Raw genomic sequence first — 27,073 nt, 5'->3', positions numbered from 1 at the left:
ATGGGAGATCTTTCCATTTTTTAGATCTTCTTGGATTTTCATTTATAGAGATTTGAAGTTCTTTTCATACAGGTCCTTCACTTGCTTAGTTAGAGTTACACCAAGGTATTTCATAGTTTTTGTGACTATTGTGAAGGGTATCTTTTCCCTAATTTCTTTCTCCACATGTTTGTTTTTTGAATATAGGATGGCTACTGATTTGTTTGAGTTAATTTTGTATCCAGCCACTTTGCTGAACTTGTTTATCAGCTGTAGGAGTTCTGTGGTGGAATTTGTGGGTACACTATCATGTCATCTGCAAAGAGTGATCTTTTTACTTCTACCTTTTCGCTTTGTATCCTCTTGATCTCCTTTTTCAGTCTAATTGCTCCAGCCAGGACTTCCAGTACTATGTTGAATAGGTAGGGGGGAAAGTGGAAAGCCTTGTTGAGTCCCTGATTTTAGTGGGATTGCTTCAAGTTTCCCACTGTTAAGTTTGATGTAGGCTGTTGGTTTGCTGTATGTTGCTTTTATTATGTTTAGGTATGGACCTTGAATTCCAGTTCTTTCCAGGACTTTTAACATGAAGGGGTGTTGAATTTTTTCAAATGCTTTCTCAGCATCTAGTGAGATGACCATGTGATTTTGTTCTTTGAGTTTGTTTATATGGTGGATTACATTGATGGATTTCCTTGTATTAAACCATCCCTGCATCCCCGGGATGAAGCCTACTTGGTCATGGTGAATGATCCTTTTGATGTGTTCTTGGATTCGGTTTGCAAGGATTTTGTTGAGTATTTTTGCATCTATGTTCATAAGTGAGATTGGTCTGAAGTTCTCTTTCCTTGTAGGGTCTTTGTGTGGTTTAGGTACGAGGGTTATTGTAGCCTCAAAAAGTGAGTTAGGTAGTATTCCATCTGATTCTATCTTGTGGAATAGTTTGGAGAGTGTTGGTGTTATGTTTCCAATAAATGTCTGATAAAATTCTGCACTGAATCCCTCTGGACCTGGGCTTTTTTTGCCTTGGGAGGCTTTTGATGACTTCTTCTATTTCTTTAGGTGTTATGGGATTATTTAGATGGTTTACCTGGTCCTGGTTTAAATTTAGGATCTTTTATCTGTCTAGGAATTCAACCATTTCCTACAGATTTTCCAATTTTGTGGAGTATAGGCTTTTGTAGTAGGATCTGATGATTTCTTGAATCTCCTCAGTTTCAGTTGTTATATGTCCACTTTCCTTTTTGATTTTGTTAATTTGAATACTCTCTCTTTGCCCTCTAGTTAGTCTGGCTAGGGGTTTATCAATCTTGTTGATTTTCTCAAAGAACCAGCTCTTGGTTTTGTTGATTCTTTTGATGTTTCTTTTTGTTACTATTTGGTCTATTTCTGCCCTAAGTTTGATTATTTCTTGCCTTCTACTCCTCTTGAATGTATCCGCTTCCTTTTGTTCTAGAGCTTTTAGCTGTGCAGTCAAGTTGCTGATGTATGTTCTCTCAAGGTTTGGGTATGTTGGGTTTTTATTTTCATTGAATTCTAGAAAATCATTAATTTTTTTCTTTATTTCTTCTTTGACCCTGCTATCGTTTAACAGAGCATTGTTTAGTTTCCATGTGTATGTGGGCTTTTGGTTGTCTTTGTTGTTGTTAAAGACCAGCCTTAGACCATGGTGATCTGAGAGGATGCATGGGAGTATTTCAATCTTATATAGATTGAGGCTCATACTGTGTCCAGTTATGTGGTCAATTTTAGAGAAGGTGACATGGGGTGCTGAGAAGAAGTTTTATTTTTTTACTTTAGGATGATATGTTCTCTAGATATCTATTAATTCCAGTTGGTTCATAGTCTCTGCTTGTTTTTACAGTGTCCTTTTTCAGTTTCTGTTTCCATGATCTGTCCATTGGTGAGAGTGGGGTATTAAAGTCTCCCACTATTATTGTGTGGGGTGAAATGTATGTTTTGAGCTTTAGTAGGGTTTCTTTTATGAATGTGGTGCTTTTGTATTTGGAGCATATATGTTAAGGATTGAGAGTTCCTCCTGACAGATTTCCCCAGTAATGAGTAAAAAGTGTCCTTCCTTATCTTTTTTGATAACTTTAGGTTGGAAATTTACTTTATTCAATATTAGAATAGCCACTCCAGCTTGCTCTTGGGGCTGTTTGCTTGGAAGTTTTTTTTTTCCCACCCTTTTACTCTGAGATAGTGTCTGTCTTTGTCTCTGAGATGAGTTTCCTGTATGCAGCAAAATGCTGGATTTTGTTTATGTATCCAGTCTGATAGCCTATGTCTCTTTATTGGGGAGTTGAGACCATTTATGTTAATAGATATCAAGAAATAGTTGTTTCTGTTTCCTGCCATATTTGCTTTTGTGGGTTGAGTTGTGTCAGTGTCTTTTTCTTCTTTTGGTTTTCTTACTTAGGAGTTTGCTTGTTTTTACTAGGATGTAGTTCCCCTCATTGTATTGGGTTTTCCACCTATAATTCGTTGTAGTGCTGGGTTTATGGTCAGATATTGTGTAAATTTAGTTTTGTCTTGAAATATCTTCATTTCTCCATCTATGATGATTGATAGTTTTGCTGGGTATAGCAGCTTGGGCTGGCACTTGTGCTCTCTTAGGGTTTGCATGATGTCTGTCCAGGCTCTTCTAGCTTTCATAGTCTCTGTTGAGAAATCGGGTGTGATTCTGATTGATCTACCTTTATATGTTACCTGACCTTTTTCCCCTACTGCTTTTAGTATTCTTTCTTTGCTTTGGGCACTTGGTGTTTTGACTATTATGTGTCGGGAGGAATTTCTTTTCTGGTCCAACCTATTTGGAGTTCTGAAGGCTTCTTATGTGCTCCTGGTCATCTCAATCTTAAGGGTAGGAAAATTTTCTTCTACAATTTTGTTGAAGATATTTACTGTGTCTCTTAGTTGATATTCTTCTCCCTCTTCTATTCCTATTATCCTTAGCTTTGGTCTTCTCATTGTGTCCTGGATCTCCTGAACATTTTGGGTTAGGAGCTTTTTGGTTTTTGCATCTTCTCTGGCTGTTTTGTCTATGTTTATAATGTTGTCTTTGGCCCCCGAGATTCTCTCTTCCATCTCTTGTAGTTTATTGGAAATGCTTGCTTCTGTGACTCCTGATTTCTTTTTCGAGTGTTCTACCTCTAGGGTTATCTCTTTTAGTGTTTTTTTTTATTGTGTCAATTTCTGTTTTAAATTCCTTTTTTCATTCCTTCATCTCTTTGGTTCTGTTTTCCTCTTGTTCTTTGAGTTCTTTGAGTGTTTTTCTTTTTTCCTCTTTAAAAGCTTGATTCTTTTTGCTTTTCCTCCTGTTATTGTTTAAGGATCTCTATCATTGTCTTGAGGTATGATTTTAGGTCTGCGTCTTCTTTTTCTCGAGTGATTGGCATTCCAATGTTTGCTGTGGTAGGAGAGCTGGGTACTGGTGTTGCCAGGTTGTCTTGGTTTCCTTAGGATATGCTCTTTTGCTTTCCTCTTGCCATCTTGTTGTCAGTGATATGTTCTTGCCTTTCCCTTGTACCTGCTCTTTTTCCCTGGATCTCCACTGGTCCAGGTGGTCAATGGTTTGAGCCCTGTTCTGCGCCCCAAAACCGCCGGGTGGGAACAGATGTCCCAATGCTGAGTTCCTGGTCCCTGGAATAGGCAGGGCAGGGGTGCGCTTTCTGTGGGCACTAGGCAGAGATTTCTCTGCTCCCTGGCTGCTCATATCTCCTTCTCACCAGGCCTTAACCTTTGGGAACTGCTGGTCCAGGTGGCAGATGGGCCAAGCCCTGTTCTGTGCCCCAAAGCCGCCGGGTGGAAACAGAGGTCACAGTGCTGGGTTCCTGGTCCCTGGATCAGGCAGGGCAGGGGTGCGCTTTCAGTGGGCACTAAGCAGAGATCTCTCTGCTCCCTGGCTGCTCAGATCTCCTTCTCAACAGGCCTTAACCTTTGGGAACTACTGGTCCAGGTGGCAGATGGGCTGAGCCCTGTTCCGTCTACTTTGCTTTTATTTGCCAGCCCCATAAATTTTATTTAATCCTGCTGCAACATAAAGGATTATACAGAAAGTAGGTATATCATTTTTAACTTTGTGTGTGTGTGTGTGTGTGTGTGTGTGTGTTTTCTATTAATGTTTTTAATCATAGTACTATTATGATCTTTTTCAAGCCAGACTTTGTGGCTTCAAAAGAATGCTAAAAATCTGTAACTCATCAGATATGTACTCACAGGAATTATGACAGCATATACAAGACCTGTGCAATCTCAAGGCACACAACATCCCAGCAAGTAGGAGAGTCTGTGCTAGGATGTCTGACCTTTAGATGAAAACTCTTGACATTGCTTTGCTGTTGGGAGAAGAAAAGTCGGTTTCCTTTAATGATGTTGTGTCATGCAATATACTGATCACATTGCAGGCAGGCACTATAAACTAAACTAGATTTACTAGAGAAGAGATAGGTAGGTAAGCAGGTAGGTTGGTAGGTAGGTAAGTAGGTAGATAGATAGATAGATAGATAAAGTCAGAGACAAAGAGAAAGGAGAAAACAAAAATACACAAAGAGACATAAAAAGAAAACAAAGTTGCAGGTCAATAAAAGTTGAAAGGAGTCTGGAGTAGTTGGGGAAGAAAGAAACACCATCAAAATACATTGTATTAAATTCTCAAAACTATAATAAAAAGAAACAAGTGGCACAAAAACCTTTCAACCAACAAAAAGAATTAATATTCTGTGCAAACCATAAAATTAACAAAAGCATAGAATTCACTCATGAAAATTAGGATGATTCTGGATCTCAAGGCTGACATTCTACACACAGTACTTGCCTGAAGATAGAATCTTGCCTGTAACTTAGAGGATTGGGGGATATTAGAGACCATAGGAAAACATCTCACCCCAAAAGAGCATGTTGGGTAAATTGTTGCAAACATGTCTCAGGGTGTTATACTGCAGTTGCTTTTATCATGTATTCATTTATTTGGACATCACTAAAGCTTTAGGTTCTAAGATGCCACACATTGGACAGAAAACAGTGATGGGAAGCATCTTGTGATCTTTGGTGGAGGATCCTAAGAAAAGATTCCTGTTTATTAGGGATGCTGCTTTTGGTTCCGGATATTGCTAAGTGGTATTAGCCAGATTTCCATTGCTCATTAGTTACTATAGAAAATAACCTAAGATCATCAACTAATAAAAAAAAAGGTATTTAGGAGGTTCCAGTCCACAACTGATTGGTGCTTTTGCATTGGAACCTTGGACAAGATAGCTGAATGTAACAAAACAAATTGTTAGTCTTGTGGCCAGGAAGTGAGGAAAAGGAAAAGGAACCAGACTCTCACAGTCAATGTTAAACAACAAAAGAGTGTGGGTTCTAGTGTTAGTGAATGAGGGAGGCAGCGGCAGCAATAGCATAGAGGAAGCAACAAAGTAGGTGAATTTACCAACAAGACATAAAGACAAACAGGAAAAAAAGTAGCTCTTTTCCTTGATCTTTATATATCTGGGTCACCACCTGATGGGGAGTCCATCAGGTAGGATAAGTCTTTGCACTCCAGTTAACCTAATAAGAAAATCCCTCTCAAGTCCACCCAGAATCTGGTCTTTTAGTTGATGCACTTTCAGTGAATCAATAAACACTGCTTGTTGATGTCTCTCAAAAGACACAGAATAACAGACTAGACTGAAAACAGGATCAATTCTTCTGTTATATCTAAGAAACACACCTTAACGTGAAATACAGACATCTCTGGGTAAAAAGAAGGAAAAGAATATTCCAAGAAAATGAACCTCATAACAAAGCTGGTGTAGCCATTTTAATATCTAACAAAGTAGACTTTAAATTAAAATTAATCAGAAGATATAGAGAAGAGCGGTACATACTTATCAAAAAAAAATCTACCAAGTGGACATTACAATTCTTATCATCAAGGCACCAAACAAAAGGGCACACAAATTTATAAAATAAACACTACTAGAGCTTAAATTACATATTAATCCACATACATTGATTGTGTGAGATTTTTATACTCTACTCTCACCAATAGATAGGTAATCCAAACCAAAGTTGAATAGAAATGCTGGAGTTAGGTTATAAACCAAGTGGACATAAAAGATATGTATAGAACATTTCAACCAAATAGAAAAAAATACATATTCTTCTCTGCACCTCATAGAATTTTCTCCAAAATTGAGCATATATTGGAACACAAAGCAAGTATCAACATATAAAAGTAAATTCAAATATAACTCCCTGTATCCTATCAGATCATTATGGATTACAGTTGGATAGTAACAACAACAGAAATAACAGTAGGCATAAAAATTCATAGAAATTAAACAGCTCTGCAAAAAAAAAAAATGGATAAGGCATAAATAAATTAAAGACTTTCTCAAACTGAATAGAAATGAATATACAATGTATCCTAACTTATGTCACACAGTTGATGGAGGTTTTAAGAGACAAGATCATAGCACTACATACCTACTTTAAAAAATGGAGAGATTTCATAATAGTAGGTTAATGCTATAGCAAAGTTCTAAGGAAAAAAGTAAGTAAGAAAAAAAGAAAGAAAGAAAGAAAGAAAGAAAGAAAGAAAAAAAGAAAGGAAGAAAGAAAGAAGGAAGAAAGAAAGGAAGGAAGAAAGAAAGGAAGGAAAGAAGGAAGGAAAGAAGGAAGGAAGAGAAGGAAGGAAACAAAGAATTTTAAAAAATCACACCCCCAGGGAGTAGATGACAAGAAACAATCAAACTCAGAGGTGAAATCAATAAAATGCAAGAAACAAATAAAAAATAAAAAGAATACATGAAACAAGGATTTGGTTTTCTGATAAAATCTATAAGATTGGCAAACTTTTATTCAAATGAACTGAAAGGCCGGAAGAGAATACTCAGATGAAAGAGTGGGTTGGGGGACATAACAACAGACATCAAGAAAATCAGAGAATCACAGGGATAGACTTTAAAAACCTCTACTCCACCAAACTGAAAAATCTAAAATAATGAATACATTTCTTGATACATACAACTTAAAAGTTAACTCAAGATCAAATGAGCAATTTGCACAGACCTATCACCACTAGTGAAATAAAAGCAGTAATTAAAAGTCTACTAACCAAAAAAAGGCCAGAGCCAAATGGTTTTATGACAGATTCTACCAAACTTCCCAGAAAGAGTTAATGCCAATACTCCTCAACATGATCTACAAAATAAAAAGAGAAAAACCATTGCCTAGTTTATTTTTAACAAGGCCATAATTTTTCTGATATTCAAAACACAAGAAGACATAAAAAGGAAATAGAATTACAGAGCAAGTTTCCTTGTGAACATAAAGGCAAAAATTCTCACTAAAATATTTGTGAACCAAAAAAAACCAAAAAACAAAAACCACTTCAAAAACATCATCCACCATGATCAAGTAGGTGTCATCCCACAGATAAAAGAATGTGTCAATATATAAAAATTAATAAATTTAATCTACTATATGAACAAACTGAAAGACATGAGCATCTTATTAGATGAAGGAAAGGTTTAGAAAAACTCCAATATTGAAATACTGCCTTGAAATAGCTGGTCTCCCATGTGTGATGACACACCTAAGTTTATAGGTAAGACCACCACTATTGCTTTAATACCTGGCCCAAGTGAAAGTCAGCCAAAGCACACAAGACACAGGAATGCAGAAGCACCCTGGGGCAGGATATTCCCGATTTCCATCTGTGCCCCAGAGCTAACACTGAGCCACAACTCTCCATACCCAAATTCCATCCAGAGAGAGCTGCTTTCCAAGGAATGTTCACCTAAGATCACAGGCTGATATGCTCACAAGAGGGACAATCTGCAGTCAGAGACAGCAAGACCAGCTAATACCAGAAATAACCACACAAAGAGAGGCAAGCTCAAGAACACAAGCAACAGAAACAAAAGCTATTTGGCATCACCAGAGCCCAGTTCTCCCACCACAAGTCCAGGATTCCACAACACACCAGAAAAACAAGAGTTAGATTTAAAATCACATATTATGATGATGATAGAGGACATTAAGAAGGACTTAAATAACTACATTAAAGAAATACAGGAGAACACAGGTAAACAGCTTAGAACCCTTAAAGAGGAAACACAAAAATCCCTTAAAGAATTACAGGAAAACAAAACCAATCAGCAGAAGGAACTAAACAAAACCATACAGGATCTAAAAATAGATATGAAAAATTAAAAAATCACAAAGGGAGACAACCCTATAGATAGAAAGCTTAAGAAAGAGATTAGAAATCATAGATTCAAGCATCACCAACAGAATACAAGAGATACAAAATAGAATCTCAGGTGTAGAAGATACCATAGAAAACATGGACACAATAGTCAAAGAAAATGCAAAATGCAAAAAGCTCTGAACTCAAATCATTCAATAAATCTAAAGAACCAAAGAAGAAATTTCTCCCATCATATAATAATTAAAACACCAAATGCATAACAGAAAGAATATTAAAAGCAGTAATGCAAAAAGGTCAAGTAACCTCTAAAGGGAGACACGGAATTATTACAGATTTCTCAATACAGACTCTAAAAGCCAAATGACCTTGGGCAGATGTCATAGAAACATTAAAAGAACAAAAATTCCAGCCCAGGCTACTGTACCCAGCAAAACTTTTAATTACCATAGACAGAAAAGAAGATATTCTATAACAAAACAAATTTAAACAATATTTTACGTCAATCCAGACCTACAGAGGATAATATAAGGAAAACTTCAAAACTAGGATGAAAACTACACACACAAAAAAAGCAAGAAACTAATCTCACAACAAACCCAAAGAAGAGAACCACACAATCATAATTTCTCCTCTAACAAAGGAAATAACATGAAGTAACTCAATTCTTCACAGAGATTTTTAAAAAAGAAAAGCAATTCTGAAATTTATCTTGAATAACAAAAATCCCCAGAATACCAAAAACAATTCTCAACAATAAAAGAACTTCTGGAGAAATCACCATCTCTGACCTCAACCTATACTACAGAGCAACAGAGATAAAAAACCACATGGTATCGGTACAATGACAGGCAGATACATCAACAGAATATAATTGAAGACCCAGAAATGAACCCACATACCTATGGTCACTTGATCTTTGACAAAGGAGCTAAAAACTATTTAGTGGAAAAAAGAGAGTCTCTTCAACAAATGGTTCTGGCTCAATTAGCAGTCAGTATGTGGAAGAATGCAAATTGATTTATTCTTATAGCCCTGTACAAAGCTCAAGTCCAGGTTGATCAAGGACCTCCACATAAAACCAGATACACTCAAACTAATAGAAGAGAGAGTGGGAACAGCCTCAAACACATGGGCACTAGGGAAATTTTTTTGAACAGAACACCAATGGCTTATGCTCTAAGATCAAGAATTGACAAGTAGGACATGATAAAATTGAAAAATGTCTAGAAGGCCAAGAACACTCAATAGGACAAAACAGCAACCCACAGATTGGGAAAAGATCTTTACCAAAACTACATCTGATAGAGGGCTAACATCCAAAACATACAAAGTACTGAAGAAGTTAGACTGCAGAGAACCAAATTAACGTTTTAAAAATTTGGGTACAGAGCTAAACAGAAAATTCTCAACTGAGTAATCTCAAATGGATGAGATCCTAAAAATTTGTTGAATATCCTTAATCATCAGGGAAATGCAAATCAAAATATCCTTAAGATTCCACCTCACACCAGTCAAAATGGCTAAGACAAAAAACTCATATGACAGCAAATGCTGTTGAGGATGTGGAGAAAGAACACTCCTTCATTGTTTGTAGGATTGCAAGCTAACACAATCACTCTGGAAATCAGTCTGATGGTTCCTCAGAAAGTTGGAAAGAACCCAGATGTCCCTCAATAGAGGAGTGAATACAGAAAATGTGGAACATTTATACAATAGAGTACTGCTCAACTATTAAAACCTATGATTTCGTGAAATGGATATTAGGCAAAAAGAGGATAGGAATACCCACCATACAACTCACCATATGAAGAAAGAAGATCACACCAAAGGGTGGTTGCTGCACAGTCCTATTTGGAAGGGGAATAAAATAAGCTGTATTTCATAAACTAAAAGAATGAGGGACACTTTTTACTTCAAGTTTTAAAAAGTATAGTAAATTCTGAAAATAAATTATGCAGGCTTTGGGCAATAAAAAAAAAACCCATACATAAATTCATGCACCTATGGACACATTATTTTTTAATTAAAAAAAAACAATTACACACTGGAAAAATATCAGCATCTTCAACAACTGGTGCAAGTCAAATTGTATGTCTGCATGTAGAAGAATCTATTCTTACCACCCTGCACAAAATTCAATTTCATGTGGGTCAAACACCTCATCATAACCAACATAAAACAAGATACATTACCCCTGATAGCCTGAACTCACTGGCACAGGAGACAACTTTTTGAACAGAACACCAATAGTGCAGGGACTAAGATCAACAATTAATGAATTTATAAAAAAAAAATCTTAGATAAAACTATAATGTCAAAGAATGTTTAAATCAGAATACATTAGCAGACACTAAGAAATAATTAGCAATAATGTTTATGAATTTATCATACAATTTAAATATTTTTCAAAAGTATGTCAAAGTGATAGTACCCATTTTAAGAGGAACTTTATTGTCTGTCAAATAAAATAACTATTAGCAAATTCGATATGGTTTGAGTAAGATATTCATCTGTTCACAACTACATTTTAAATACTTGCAAATTTATTTTTTAACTATGCATGTCTGCATGTCTGTGTAGTGTGTGCACATGCATACAGTTGCCCATGCAGGCCAAGGCCATCTGATCTTCCTGGAGCTACAGTAACAGATTGGAGCTACAGTAACAGATAGCTGCAGGATGCAGGTGCTGGGAATCAGACTCAGGTTCTCTGGAAGATCAATGTGCTCTTTACCACTGGGCCACTTCTCCAGCCCCACTTAAAATTTTAATTTTAAAAATTGCTTTAGATGCATGTGTGATAGATGTTCATGTATGTGTCTGCATTTGAATGTGCAAGTACATATGTGCATGTGTACACGTGGAATCCCGAGGCTGGTACCAGTTTATTCACCAATAGCTCTTCACCTTGTTCTTTAAAACAAGGTCTGTCACTGAATATGGGGACTCATCCATTCAGAAACACTGACTGCCCAGAAAGCATGGGAGCATTCCTGTTCCTGCCTTCTTGGCATGAAAATTTTGGATGGTGCTCTGAGACTGCTTTATTTCTATGGATGCTGATGGTCCAAACTCAGGTCCACATGCTTGCACAGGAGGCACTATACCAAATGTGCTGTCTCCCCAGCCAAACCATTTACTATTGACTTGATGTTGGGTCCTTGATATTTCAATCTTTATTGTTTTCTATAGAAACTTTACAAATTTACAAAAATACAAATTGCATTATCTCTATTATATATGTTGTAGAAATCATCAGTTCATACAGTAAAGAATCCTGGCTGTATTCTTTTATCCCAGTCTCTTGTTTAGGAAAGATAAATGTGCGGTATTTAAAGATCATAACACAGTTCATGTCTGGATAAAACAAAATATTTGTAAGTAATGAGAGTCCAGCAAGTGTTCACTGGCTTATCCAATTTAACCTTACTTAAACTCTGCATCTTGAATATTAAGATTAATATGAGGAAGCTGGAAGCTTCAAATCCCTTCTGTGAAGTGTTAAGTATGGGTAATCAGCATCATATAATGATAACTACAATTAATTAAATGAAAAAGTGGCCAGAGTTCCATGAAGATGCCCTGACTGGGAATCCGAAGAACCTTTCCCTACGATTCCAGACGATCCTGGGCAGGAACTGACCTAACATGTGAGGCCCAAAGATCAATCCACAACACCAAAACCAGGAAAAAGAAAAGTGGGACAGGAGATGCAGCTAAATCCACAGAAAACTTGCCAAACACTCATGAAGCTCTGGGTTAAATTCTTAGCACTGCAGAAAACCAGTGGTTGGAGTGAGTTAGTAATCTCGGCACACAAGAAGCGGAGGCAGGAGGACCAGAAGTCACTCTCCGCTACACAGCATGTTCCGTGTCAGCCTGGGCTATGGGAGATCCTGTCTCGAAACAAAACAAAACAAAACAAACAAAAAACTAAACAAGACACCTTTCCTCAATACTATTACAAAAGTCATTTATGTGTCTTGTTCTGGAAGTTACTTTAGGTATAGGTAATAATTAGCATTTTCTCTAAAAGTCTATTCACTTTGTGCAACAATCTTTGCCCTCCCACTAAGTCAAAAAACAACATTGTCATATACAAAATGTGATATATATAATATATTATATTTATATTATATATCATATATAATATATATAATATATAATATATATAATATATTTTTCTGTATATGTGTATGCATATGTGTATGTGTATATGTAATTCCTTCAGTGATTCCAGGTTCTGAATTTTATTGGTGTGACATCATCAGCCTCTGCTAATGACTGCATCTTTGTAGCTTGATAAAACTCTGTCTACCCCCACAGGTATACTCTTGATACGAGATCCATGTTAAAGGCTTTACGCTATGTAAATTATCACCGGAGGTCTCTTGTTCTGCCCTTCCTTGACCTATTTGTGGTTGGGAATTTGTTGAATATATATAAATGTTCTACGGGCATTTTAAAGAATTTTTCAAAAACATACAAATCCAATGTTATCCATTTCCTGTACCCACTTTGCAGTCTCCCAGGTTTTCCTTTCTGGGTTTTGTCATGTCTGCTTTATGTGGAGTGTTTTCCATATCTACAATTCAAGGCTCTAAGAAATGATCTTTATTCTTCCCTAACTGAAATTAATTTTGCTCTCAAGTCCCCATATCCCCTGATGATGAAACGTTGCCAATTTATGGTCTTCCAGGTGAAACTTGGGCTCTCTGGAATAAAAGGAAAAATTATTTCTCTGCCTGCCCACTTTTTTTTCCTGTCTCTTCTTTCTACCATAGGGGGTTGGGGGCAACGGGAGCTGTCAGAGGCTTAGATATGATTCCAGATCTAGAATCAGGGCCCTGCAGTTTGCCATTTCTCTGTGTTCAGTGTCCATCACCGAGGCTGGCTAGTTCTCCCCTTCAACGCTTGCTCACTAGTCAAAGTCACGCTGGCTGGCACTAATTTCTCTTGGCGTATGTCTTGTGCTCTCGTCTAGCATGCCGCTCTAAGCAACTCTGAAGCTGCGAGGAAAAACCAGAGACTGGAGAGTCTGTACAGATTGCCCACACCTATTTATAGGACTCCCAGACTCCGGCTTCTGCTCGGGTACCATGGTGGGAGGAGGCCACACTGTTGCAGTTTCAGAGTTTCCCTAAAAAGAGAGTGTTTCCCGCCTACTGTCCGGTTCTCTCGGCTCATGTTTGAATCTTTTTAGCAGCATTTGCAAGGACTGTAAAGGTATTGAATATTTACTTAAAACATATTACATTTATTTACTTATTTATGCAGTTCGTAGGTGTACTTCCACACACGTGTGTGTGTGTGTGTGTGTGTGTGTGTGTGTGTGTGTGTGTGTGTGTGTGTGTGTAGGTTGGAGGACAACTTCTACCAAGCAGTTCTTATGTGGGTCCCAGGAATCCACTTAAAATCACTAACTTGAAAGCATACACCTTCACCTTCCTGACCCGCAGTACATATTTATCTCAGCCCATTGGCTTATGGAGTAAGCCCTAGGATCTCACTACTGCAGTCTTTTAAATTAGATGAGCAAAACTGTGGGGTGTTTCATTATGTGCTAATTAGCTAAATTTCTTCTCCTTTTTTATTAGATACTCTGTATTTACATTTGAGATGTTATCCCTTTACCCTGCCCCCCCCCAGCCAGTTGCCTTCACAAAGGTGCACTCCCTTGTGATCCCCCTCTCCACCCCATTGCCTTGGCATTCCCCTACATTGGGAAAATGTGCCCTCTCTGGAACAAAGCCTCTTCTCACATTGATGCCAGATACTGCTATCTTTAGCTACATATGCAACTGGATCAATAGGTCTCTCAAAGTGAGCACAAAGGTTGGTGTTTTACTCCATGGGAGTTTTGGAGGGTTTGGTTGGTTGATAAGTGGATACTAGCACCAGAAAGCTCTGAATACCCAAATAAACAATTCACAGACATTATGAAGCTCAAAAAGAAGGAAGGCCAAAATGGGGATGCCTCAGTCCTTCTTAGAAAAGAGAACAAAACTCTCATGGAAGAAATGCAAGGTCAAATAGAGGAGCAGGGATTGAACAAAAGATTACTCAGAAGCCACCTCACCTGGGGATCCACCACATATGCAGTCACCAAATCCGAGCACTATAGCTGATCCCAAAAAGTACTTACTGGCAGGAACCAGACAGAGATGCCCCCTCATGGACTAGGCTAGAGTCATATAGATACGGCTGAGCATGCTGGCAGCTAACCACCAGTCTGAACTCTGGGATCCCAATGAGGTTGCAAAATTGTGTTTGAAGTAACAACAAATTAACTTACTCCTTGGGAAGCCCAATAGTGCTAAAACCAGATGACTTCAAAAGTCATGATTTACAGAAGGTTCTTGTGGCAACTTTACTACCTATCCACAAGGGGTGATTGTTCTTGGCTCCCTTAAAATCTGGTGTGTGTCTTGTTTATGTCAAACTTTAGTTCCATGTGAAGTACTTTCAGATGTGATATCAAGCTGTCATAAATAAAAACAAACAACTATCTAACAACGGTTTTGCTAACTTCTTTATTTTGTCCTTGCAGAAGGTCCTTAAATATATCAACAGAGACCTTTTCATTTCTGCTAATTGTTTTGCAAAAAGTTGCATGTTCTGCTTGGCATCTTCTCTTTCAGTAGTTTTACCAAGTGAAAGCAACCAGCTCAATTTTCAAAAGGGTCTCCTTAAAAAAGAAAAAAGAAAAAGCACACAAAGAAAAGCCAATGTGCTTTAATATGTACAAATTTGACTCGTTTACATTTATTCTACTGCTTTGTTACTACACACACCCGCACATGCAGCAGTGGCTCTTATATGTTTTACGGGGCATTCAGTAAAATTAACTCACTCTCCTGGTCCGTTCTATACACGTTTGCTAAGCTGCCATTGTTCTCCGCTTGGCTCCCCTTGCTGACATAGCTCTGCTCTGATTTTTGATTTACCCACTCATCTTAGTCCGGGAAAATGTTTAGACATCAGTCTTCTTTCTGTCCACAAATAGAAGCGGCAAGTAATATTAATCATCAAGCTTACATTCTTTGCATTCTCATCTTCTGATTCTTTTGTGATCGAGTTTCCTTGATGTCTCCATTGCTTCATACTCACTGGTAACCGATGTATAATTTGTTTGCCTGTTCATTTAAGAAAAATATATGTAGCCATTTGGGAGATTTTATTTATGGCTAGTAATATATTTATATGTGTGATTTTTATCAATAATTGCATTCAAAATAGAAAACATAAGTTGATTTTATTTTCATCCACTTGCGAATCTTTTAGAATTTTCCCAGAGTTTTGAAAGCCGGCAGAAAACTTAAAAATGCATGGTCATTCATCGCACGTGAGACCTTGTACTTGCAGTATTCAATACATTCACTGAACTACTAGACATTGCCTGTGGTTTTTCTACACACATACAAATGAGCTCACCCTGGAAAACAGAGAGCATGAATCTTCTTGCTACAGGCATCAAAGTGAGTACTTCCAAGGAACGCACAACCTTTACTCTTGTAAGACTTCTGCTTAACTGGGTGCAACTGGATAAGACTTTCAGACTCTCTATCTACCATTGCAATACACATCTCCAGCTTTTCCCAAGAAGAAAGTAAGTCTCTGTCTAGGACTTCGACCAAGAAAGCTGCGGTTTTCCATTACTATGACAGTTAATGAAACCGAATCATCTGTCTGTCTTCCTGGAACCTCTTCCCTTTTACTCTAGCCACAGAAAAAAACTCTGCTTTGAGGAGGAAAATCCAATCCAGTGTCAACAGTTTTTCCTGTGAAGAGAACTGTCACTTTTGGTCAATTGTAAGAATTTGTTTCAATTTCGGAAATCAGTTCATGTTTGCTTCATAGTACATCATTTTGCTCGTGTCTCAAACAACGGAAGATGTACCTGAAAATTTATTGAATATGACAGTTCCGTTCTCTCGTGCAGATGAGCATGAAAGGCAAAGGTGAATATTTTAGGTGAAAGAAAAACACCAAACTAAAATGGTCCAGAACTTCAGTGCCTAAATTTTCCTTGACATCATTCTCACTGACTGAAATAAAGTGAACTGGAATTAGCGGACCCTTAAATCCTTTATCTTTCTAATTATCTTTGGATGAAACCTTGTATATCTGTAAAACATTTGCCTATCTTTTACTCATCATATAGCGATGTACACCATGAATACTTGTCAACTACCCACTGCCTGTCTTTCCAGTCTCGGGGAGAGTATAGACCAGGAAGCAGACTCCTTCCCTGCTGTCACTGACTGGATGTCTTATTTGGTGCCATAATTTAAACAGCTGAAATGACATTCAGCTCATGTTCCAAGGTCAGTTCTTTGCTGAAAATTAATACGCTCTCCGAATTGGGGAACTTGAGAGTATCTATCAATCTTAGAATTTTTTGGCCCCCCCAAATTTAAGATTTCCCCAGCACCTACATTTGTTTTGCTCTAACATAGAAGCATGGAAAATTTAGGACACCACACTGTGTCAGTAATATAAGGATTAATACTCAATATATGGAGAATATATGAAGGAATATGTCTTTTACGACATTTCTTTTTATGAGTGAAAAGGGACCTAATAAATTACTTTATTAAATCTCTTCACACAAGTGAAGATAAATGTCATCAAGGGCTTAAGGTCTCATGCACTACATATAATGTACAGTTCTGTCGATCTTCTATATTTCTATATTTTGTCAAAATCATCCAATGGGCTTTACTTCATCATCAAATCAGTTTTTCCTTAAGATAAAAAATAAAGTAATGTATTGAGAAGAAAATGTCTGGTTTCATTTGGTTTCTTTCCCAACTTGGTATATGTGCTGCTGGATTTACTCTGCCCTTTGCCTCTGTCAGATAACCTTCTTTTCCCAATGTTTAAGGGTAGGAATGTTTTAGATTCTTTGCTACCTACTCCTTCTGTATTCTTTTTGTTGTTGTTGTTGTTTTTAGTATTAGTCTATCATGACATGGTCTGCAAAATTTAATATTTCTCATGTGTAGTGTTCATAATCTTTATTTTAAAAAAACTTTACTATGTGTGAAAAAAATCAATGGTTGAGCACATGTCTAGCAGGTATAAGTCTCTGGATTCAATCACCAGCACCACAATATGCACATAGTTTGAAAGAATTAAAATTGGGCTGGAGAGATGGCTCTGTCGTTGAAAGCTAGGCTCACAACCAAAAATATAAAGAATCAGTTACTATTTGCCTACTCTCGAGTCACAAAAGTCAATGAGCTCCCAGTCCTGTAGCTTTTGTCTTTTCCTTGTCATTGGCCTGCTTTCCATTTTAAACGCTTTGACAAAACGCCATAGTCTTTCAACTGGACAATTTGAATAGTCTGCTAACACGATGGCTAACATTTTGAAGAAATATATTTAGATGATGACTTACTGTAGACATATATAATTAAAATCAAATGTAAGTTGGTAAAATAAAACTTTTAAAAACTACTCTGGAGATATGTACAATGACATTCTCTATTCTATTCTGTTCTGTTCCATTATTAAAGAAAAAATAACTATAAAACCTTAATAAGGATCTGTAATTGAAAGACATCATTTATGTCCAGACATGGTTCTTGTCATGAATTTCCCACAAAACATTTTGTGTCCAGCTTACTGAAATACATAACTCTTACATCCTTTTTGGCAGGCTTGGGGGAAGGGGTTCTAGATTGTGATTAAACTTATTTCTAAGGTACAGTCACGGCTTTTCCTGTGTGTGCCACAAGCCTACAGAGCAATTCTATGTGATAGCCATTCATATCTTCCACACATGGGCTGCCTCCTTTAATTCTTTGCATTCTTTATCCCTCTATACTTAACTCAAAGATGTCTCTGCCCTTCTGTAAATAATTTTCTATTTATCCCCAAAGATACTCTTGTTTTATACCTCCTCTGTGATTTCATAAAACTAATCAAAACTACACAGAGAACACCAACCCTCAAGTGGTTCTTACTTTGGATGCATGGCCATTCAAGCATCAGAGTGATTGTTGCTTCATGGTCATATCAAAATGTCTGTCTTTGTTGTGTGTTCCCTATAAATTTTTACAGTTTAATTCATTGGGCAAGTTGCCCTATGATTCTCTGCTACCCAGGAAAAGCCGTTTCAGTTTCATCTAGAAGTCAGTGAATGGCTGAGGACTTGAGTTCCAGTGCAACCAGCCAGATGATTAAAACGCTGGACTAGATGTGGGTTACAAACACTTTCAGATGCTGGACAGCAGAAAGTTGAGCTGTCCAGCGTCTAGTGGAGAGGGAAAGAGAAATGGTTTGTTCTCTAGCTTTCTGGACAAAGAATCTCTCTACCAAAATGAAAAAGGACTAGAAAATTTTTTGGGACAGCACACTGGCAAAGAGGGACCTATTTAGAGAAATCATCTTCCATCTACCTAAGAGTCACTAAGAGTCACAGGCTAGGCTGAATCCCAGGTGACTACATAAGCTGGAGGAGACCAAGAGACACAGAACTATGAGCACAACAGTTCCCAAAGCTCAGTCAGGTTTGTGGCCATGCAGTTGTAAACTATTTATGGCCTAGATCTTGCTGCATCGTGAATTAGAGATAAAGGCTATTTTAAATGTAGTCTAACAAAGCTTGAAACAAACAGACCAAACCAAGCAAAAGATTATGAAACAAAACACAGTTTAACATTCTTTAAGGAAAAGTTAAGAAAACACACACACAAAAGCAACAAAAAATTATTTTTAAAAGAGTATGCTTTCTAGTATATGATGGCCATAAAATGTAATATAATGCAAATATGACTTCACAGCAAAGTGATGAATATCTAATCATAGCCAAAAGAAAATCAGAGCAGAGATGAAAAACTACAAGCATGCTTTATGATTTAAAGGAAAACATAAACATAATGAATGTAGCATTAAATATAATAATTTTAAAAGAACCAATGTAATTTCCAGAGCTGAACAAAACATTTGAAATGGAAAAATAAGCAATAGGCTTAATAGTACATTAAGAAGAGCCAAAAATAAGTGAACTAAATACATTAACATAAAAATATATTCAAACAAATCATCAAAAACTATTAGGCTTACCTCACCTGTACATAGTATTAAGTAGCTTAATGTATAATTTATTGTGTATTTGTAGTCAAAGAAAGGAAAGAGAATAAGGAATGTGCAAAATAGGGTTCATGAAAAAATAGCAACCAAATTACCTAAACTTGATGAAATATATTATCACAGATATTGAAAGAAAGCCACAGCAAGGAAAATCATAATCAAATTGTGATAGACTTTAAAGAAAACTTTAAAAGGCCAAGAAACTGACTCATGGCCTACATACAGTATGACAAAAAAAAAAAAAAAGATTTGTGGCATATTTCTTATCAAGAATACAACCAAATTCAATAAAGCATTACAGTTAATGTGGCAAAACTCAACGTGCAATTCTAGATTGAGTGAATATATGTAGGTTAAATGAACACTGCAAAGATGAGTAGGAAGGTAAGAGAGTTCATACCTAAGGGGCTAACACAAGAGAGATGTTTAAATTTTTTCTAAATGTCTAAATGCTAAAAGAAATTGCATATTGGTTGCATGCTTAGTGAAATTATCTCAAATGACATATATATTTGTAAATATGAAATATATTTTTCTTAACATTAAATTTTATTTAAAAGGTGACTAGTGATTTTAAAACAATATTGTAACAAACTAGTGCTTTGATGAGGAGGGGAATACATGATAAAACAATACCAAGATGGAGAAGAACATTATGCTCTTCTGCTATGGTGGGTCCCTCTCACTAGGTGTGAATTGTGACTATCTCACAAAGTGCTAATGCAAGAATATTTATACAAGTGCTAGGTCAGAGGTAGGTTATAGCTAATATTTGTCCTGTAATTTGCTTATGTACATTCTAGAAGCTAAAATATTTTATTTTTATATTTTAAGATGTTATTTGAAAAAACAAAATGTACTATAGACTTCACATAATCTACAAACTAAAAAGAAAAGAAAAATACTATTTGGCCAAAAATAGAGTAGTGTTGTAACATAGAAAGAATATAGGGCAATAGTGAAGACAATTAGAATGTGAAAAAAATACTACAGTCATTTAAAAGAATGAAAAGAGAAGAACAAAGACAGCAAAGATGTAAAAAAATATAAAATAAATTTCTAGAGGACACATTTAAGCTCAAGAATACCAATAGTTTCATTAAATATGATCTAAACACTCTACATGAAGAACATATATTGTCACTGAGAGACCCAATCACATGCTGTGCACAAAACTAAAACATGCAGATACCCCTATAAAAATAAAAGAGGACATATTGAAAGAACATTGGTCAACCCAGTTGGTGTAGGTTCATGCCTTAAATCTCAGCACTCAGTAGGCAGAGGCAGACAGATCTCTGTAATAAACTTGGTGCATAATTTTTAATAAAAAAATGGATAAAATGTGAGTATTTTATCCTTTCCCAACCAGTTATGTGTCCATTATCCAAATGAAAGTCTATTTTGAGAGAGCAAGAGAAAATAATTGTTATAATGAAAGTGATGACATCACAGAGTGAATGCAGAAATACAGAAAGAAACCATACACGATCTAATTTCTGAATCAGAAGATTCAAAATTTTCAAAGTGGACATCCCCATGCCCCCAAACTAATTTACAGGTCTTTAAAACTCAAAGTTCCAGAGTGGTAATTGTGGAAATTGTGAAGATTTTTCTAGTCATATAATAGAAACCTCAAATGTCTATTCTGTAACTATAGTAATCAAGACATTACCTTACATATTCACAGATAGAAGAAAAATAGTCACAAATTTCACGCATGTAGAATCAATTTCTTTTCAGTAAAAATGTTGTTTATCAATGAGAAAGTAGTTTATAGAAAACATTGCAAAGGCATTGAATATCCATTTGTGTATGGGACTTGTGCATGTGTTTGTGTATGTGCATATGTATTCGTGTGTGTGTGTGTGTGTGTGTGTGTGTGTGTGTGAGTGTGTGCATTCATGTGCATAAGTGTGTGTGTGCATGCATGTATGTGGATGCCAGAGGCTAATATCAGAGGGCTTTCTCCATCACTCTCTACCTTAGTTTTACAAGAGAGTACTTCGCAGACCTTGAAGCTTATGGCTTGGCAAGACTGGCCAATGAGGTCCAGGGATTTTCTTCTTTCTACCCCCTATGCAGAAATTACAGGCCTAGACTATTTTGTGTGTCTGTTTATGTTGCTGCTGATGACCAAACCCAGATTCTCATAGTTATGTGGCAAGCACGTCAGTGAATGAGCTAGCTTACAAGCCCCAGACGTCCACGTACAGATAAAACTCATGAGAATAATAAAAAGATACAGAGATTGTCAACAATATTATAGAATACTACCAAGTGAATCTCAAAAGAAAAAATACGAATCCACAAGAACTAAAAACTTTTGATTTTAAAAGATATGGAAAACCAAACATGCACTAGGACAAATTATGTGTATTATAATATAAAAAGGGACAGGGAGCCGAGAATATATGAGAACCATAACTCAGTATGAAGAAAGAAAACAAGTCTCAAAACTTGGTAGAAAACACAGGTTTCAGCGAAGGAACCTAAACAACTATTAAAGTTGTGAGGAAATGATTATCTTTACTAGTCACTGGGGAAATACACATTATAATTAAATTACAACAGTGTGGTTTGCTAAAGTGGTTGAAATTTAAATGATTGACTACTTTAGAAATTTAGAGCAACTAGAACTTTCATGAAGCACTCGGAAGAACGCAAAATGGTGCAGTCACTTTGAAGTCATTTTTGTCAAGTTAGATTTACATTTGTCATAATGCAGTATTTTCACTCTTAAGTATTTATTCCTAAGAGAAATGAAACATATGTCTACATAAAGACTGGTTTAAAAAATTCACAGCAGCTTGATTCATTATAGTCTAAGCCTAGAGACAATCCAAGTGTCTATCCACAGTTTGTATGTGGATAAACAAACTGTGTGCTAGCCTTACAGTGAAGTACCACTCGGTAGTAAGATGGAATCAGCTACTGAAATGAATCTCAGAAATGCTATACTGAGTAGAGAAGGCCAGATACAGAAGAGTGCACACTGTGTGAATCCATGTATACAGAAAACCATAGGCAGAAGGCAAAGCCAAGGTTGCCAGGGCTGGGAATTAGCACAGGGTGGATTTACCTGCCACGTTTCTGAGATGGTAGAAGTAGCCCGTGCCATGATTGTAGCTGCATTTGCACAGATGGATACGTTCATCAAATTTCATCAGTTTTGAGGTTTTAAAACTGTGAACATTTTATTTTATAAGGATTACATCTCAATGAAGTTAAAATGGTAAAAGATACATTATGATATTTTTATAGTTTGGTTTACTGTCTTCTACCAGGACCACCTTGAAAACACTGGCCATATAATCACACATTCTTAGCTACTACTAGAGTATTTGGCAGACTGTATGAAAACAGTCAATGTTAGATGAGCAAAATATACAAAAATCTGAATAATTAAGTAAATAATACTAAATATAGTCAGAAAACGTGTAAGTCATTTGAAAGTAAAGACAGGACCAGTGAGATTGTTCAGAATAAAGGCATTTGATATTCTATTATTCGTGCCTGAAGATCTAAGTTCAATTCTCAGAACCCATGGAAAGGTGGAAGGAGAGAAATGACTCCACCAAATTATCATCTGGCCTCTGTACATGCACTGCAGCAACACACACACACACTCACACACACACACACACAAACACATACACACACACACACACACACACACACATACACACACACATGAAAAACATACAATGATAATAGATACTTCAAGAGAAAATATATTGGGGGTATTCTAGAACAACTCCTTATTTGAATATTTTAAGAGCCTACATGACATGATTTTTGCCTTTGAAACAAATAATTTTGCTTATGGTAGTCATAGCAGTTAGGAGTTGGAGGCAGGAGAGTCAGAAGTGCTACACAGTGAAACCAAACCCAGACTAAGCTACATTAGATCCTGCCACCAAAAACCATAAAAACAAAAAATAATAATAATAACAACAAAAATTATTCCAGACAAAAGGAATGGCTTCCCCAATATTAAAGATTTCCATTTTTAAATGCAAATATATTTGTAGTGAATTACATAAGCAAATCATCAACACCAGTCAATAACAATATCTTAATTATACTTAAATTTCTAGTAAGTAGAGATCAGAATAGCAAAAAAGTTTGACCTTCCAGTGTGAGGAAAAGAGAAAAGAGACATGTTATGTGGGGTATGACAAGAAAAAATTCGTCTGGGTAGTGGGTCTTGGATGACCTGAAAGAATACAAGGACTTGTGCGTGTTTCCATAGTCAGTGATGTGTTGGAAGGAACATAAGTAACATCAAAAGGAAAGAGGAAATATCTTTTGATCCTTTTTTATTTCTCCCCTAAAGCAAGCTATAGACTGAATCAGTCTGTCTCTTGGAACATTCCAGAAGATGATTCTCTGGGACAATGGCCAACACAAGAACCATCTGTTTGGGAAGTTAGAATGTGATGCTTCTCAAACTCTTCTTTCTTTTCTCCCAAACCCCACTTCCAAACTGGCGCAGGCTCTTGACACCTCCATGAGGTTCGGTTAAATTGATAATAAGTTGTACAAGAACTTAATTGACACTAATCAAGTAAAATAAGCATTGCATTTTAGAAAAATGTGTTTTTTCTTCCAGAATGTCCGTACCAATTGGAAAGCACAAAGATGGAAGATGTAATGCAGTTACAACTTTGGATGGAGTGGCTGAGAAAATGCATCAAATCACACTTCACATACTTCCCCCAAAGACATCAGAAAGCTGCATCTTAAGCAGTGTGGCAGTTGGGCAGGGCCATGGACCAGTTCTGGAGATTTGGCTGTGTATTCCTGGATTGGCAAAGGCAATGAAAGGCTCTTTCACAAGTTGTTCATCTACCTCGCTTGCCTGGTTTGATTGCTGCTGTTACTGACTAAATAGTGGAGGTGCTCTGTAGATAAAGGACTCTATCAAGAAGGCAAACAGAAAAGGTGTAAATAGCTTTGGGTGTGTCAAATCATTGTGATTGCACTTAATTTCACCTGTAGTAACTGAGAACAAATAGTAGATATTTTCTTCAAAATAATCACTGCTTTAAAAAGCCTGTATTGCAAAGAATAAGCATAAACCAATCAAACAAGAAAACCTTATGCCTTAGAAAAATAATAATGGGAGTTTCTGCAATGACCCTCCCGCTGAAGCACTTAAAATAACACTGGCTTTATGGCTTTAAATTTCCAATGTGCTTTCAGCTGGGACAAGCTGGTAGTCAGGTTCATTTGGACATTGGCTGTGGAATTCAAGTCTCGAAGGAATATTGAAGTCTTGGCAGGTCCAGAAACTGATGACCAGTTCCAGTTCACTTCTTTTTTTTTTTTTTTACATCTTTCAAACCTTATTCTTTCACAGGCAAAATGGATTGTGTCCTGGCCACATACAGAGACATTGTTTGTTGGTCACACACTTCAAGTTAAGGCTTAAAAAGCCACCAGCTGTGAAAACAAGGTAAATGGATTCTAAAGTGTCTGACCTCACCTGTTAGGGCTCATGCCCAAGCAGCTGGTGTCAACTCATCATGTAAATACTCAATTTGCACAATTATCAGTCTGGAAAAAAAACTGTCAATGTATTCATATTTATTTTCAATATCATGGAAAGTTTTAGAAAGCTTGGCAGCCTAACAAAATTAGAGGCAAAAAAAAAAAAAAAAATACAGTATCTTTGAAAAGTAGTGAGTGGATCTCAGGAAAACACAGTAAGGCTGGTTCCCTGTATATTTACTTTGTGTCCATTTATAGGGTGGGAAAAGTGTGTGCAATTCAACTAGTCTCAAACTTTTTCAAACCTTTGTTTACTTCAGTGAGACATGTATATTGTGATTCTGTATGAAACATTTATAAAATTCAACACTCAAGAAGGTTTTTCATGAAGTAGCTATGAAAATGATATGTACTTTTTCCAAAATAATATTTTTATTCAATAATGCAGGAATCAAAAAACTTCCAAAGAAGATGGCTAATAACTTAGATATTTGGAGAAAAACACACATATAGTGTCTGTTTACTTAGTCTTATTTATTTTGTATATATGCAAAAACAATAAAGACATAGAACACATTTTTAGCCCATACATACAAAAGCTAACCTTGCCTCACGTTTGACGTTTGACTTATTGTTTCCTCTTCCTGTTATACTTTGCTTTATTAGAAAACATGCATATGTGTATATATGTATGGGTGTATGTAGTTACACACTCACACACACACATACACACACACAAACACACACACACACACACACACACACACACACACACACATATGTTGTCAGGGTAGGTGCCTTCAAGGGAACTACAGGGAGCAGAAGGCTAATAGTTATTAGTGTAAAAAGAAAAATAATAAAATAAAACAATGTCTCCACCCTCTGTGAAGCAAAAGCCCTGATGCAGGCAGACAGAGAGGGACTTATTCCTGCCTCAGCCTCTGAGACTTCCAGCTCCTATGAGCTGCAAAAAATTTCCCAGACCTGCAGAACAAGGGGAGCTACCACCCTGCTGTTCCTGTCATTGGCCTTCAAACTTCCTCTTGGTGGGCACTGAGCCCTCTGGGAGCTTCTTAAATAGCTTCTGGCAATGCCCTCCACTATACAAAGAGCTGAAATCTTTTTCACATAAACCCCACTTGGCAATCTGTTGAGTGTTTTATTCAGTTCAGGGTTGTTAATCCCATAGTGGCAGTCAAGACCCCATGTTTTTATGGAAGAATGTGGAACAAGAGCCCAGTTGAAGGCAAAAGAGAGTCTCCACCAATCATGTCACAGTGACTGCAAGAATCTAGTAAATTCCTACTTCTAAATCTATAGAAGGATTTGTCTTTTTCTTCAAATGGCTTCTATTTAAAAATATTTTTTAAAAAGACTTATCCCTTGCACTATGGATAGAGAATAGTATGAGATCACTTATTTCCTGTCAAGGCAGCTTTGGTGAGCATTTCACTGACTCTTCTGGTCAGTGCTGATTTGTTTCCTATCTTTGGAATTGACCTTGAGTATCTGGCAAACCAAGTAGAGGCTGGGAAGCTCTGGAGAAGGGTATTTCCCATTAACAGGAGAAGGGAAGCAGGTGTGTGTGTGTGTGTGTGTGTGTGTGTGTGTGTGTGTGTATTTTAACTTTTTATTTTATTAAGGAAAGTTGTCAACTCAAAACAAAAGTGACTTGTGAGTCTGGGAATGGATTTTATTGCTGCAAGACCAGGCATTGATTCCTAGGACCACTGAAAAAGAGGAAACTTTGTATGATTTGTCGGTTTCTTCTTGGCATTCCATTTTGTTTTTCTTTTGAAACACAGTTTCCTTACATCCCTGGATGTCCTGGAACTTACTATATAGACCCAGATGGCTTTGAACTCAAAGGGACATAGAGATCTGCCTGACTTTGTGTGGGTGCTGCAATAAAAGGTGTATACCACCACACCCAACCTATTTCATTATTATCATTCATTCTCAGCTAATGTACTCAAAGTGTGAGAAGAGAGAACCATTTTTATTGGGACCAGGTAAGAGGAAATTAAAAAGAAAGAATGGGATGCATTGACATCAAAACAGAGGAGGGGGTGATACAGGGAGCAGACCAGTGAGAGCAATGCAGAGTTGTAGATTGTCCTAAAGCTGTTTGTATCTTAGTGTTAATTCCAGTTCCCCAAGAAGGGCTGCCAAGTCACATACTCAAGAGGTGACTTTATCTGAATTTTCCCACTTTAATTAGTAAAGTAAAGGAAAGCCAGTGACTGAAGGGGCTAGGAAGGTGGAAAAGGGGGAGGTCTCAGAGATCAGAGGACAGAAGTT

This window comes from Micromys minutus, assembly GCF_963924665.1.
Source record: "Micromys minutus genome assembly, chromosome: 13".
Taxonomy (NCBI): domain Eukaryota; kingdom Metazoa; phylum Chordata; class Mammalia; order Rodentia; family Muridae; genus Micromys; species Micromys minutus.
This window is presented reverse-complemented; position numbering follows the sequence as displayed.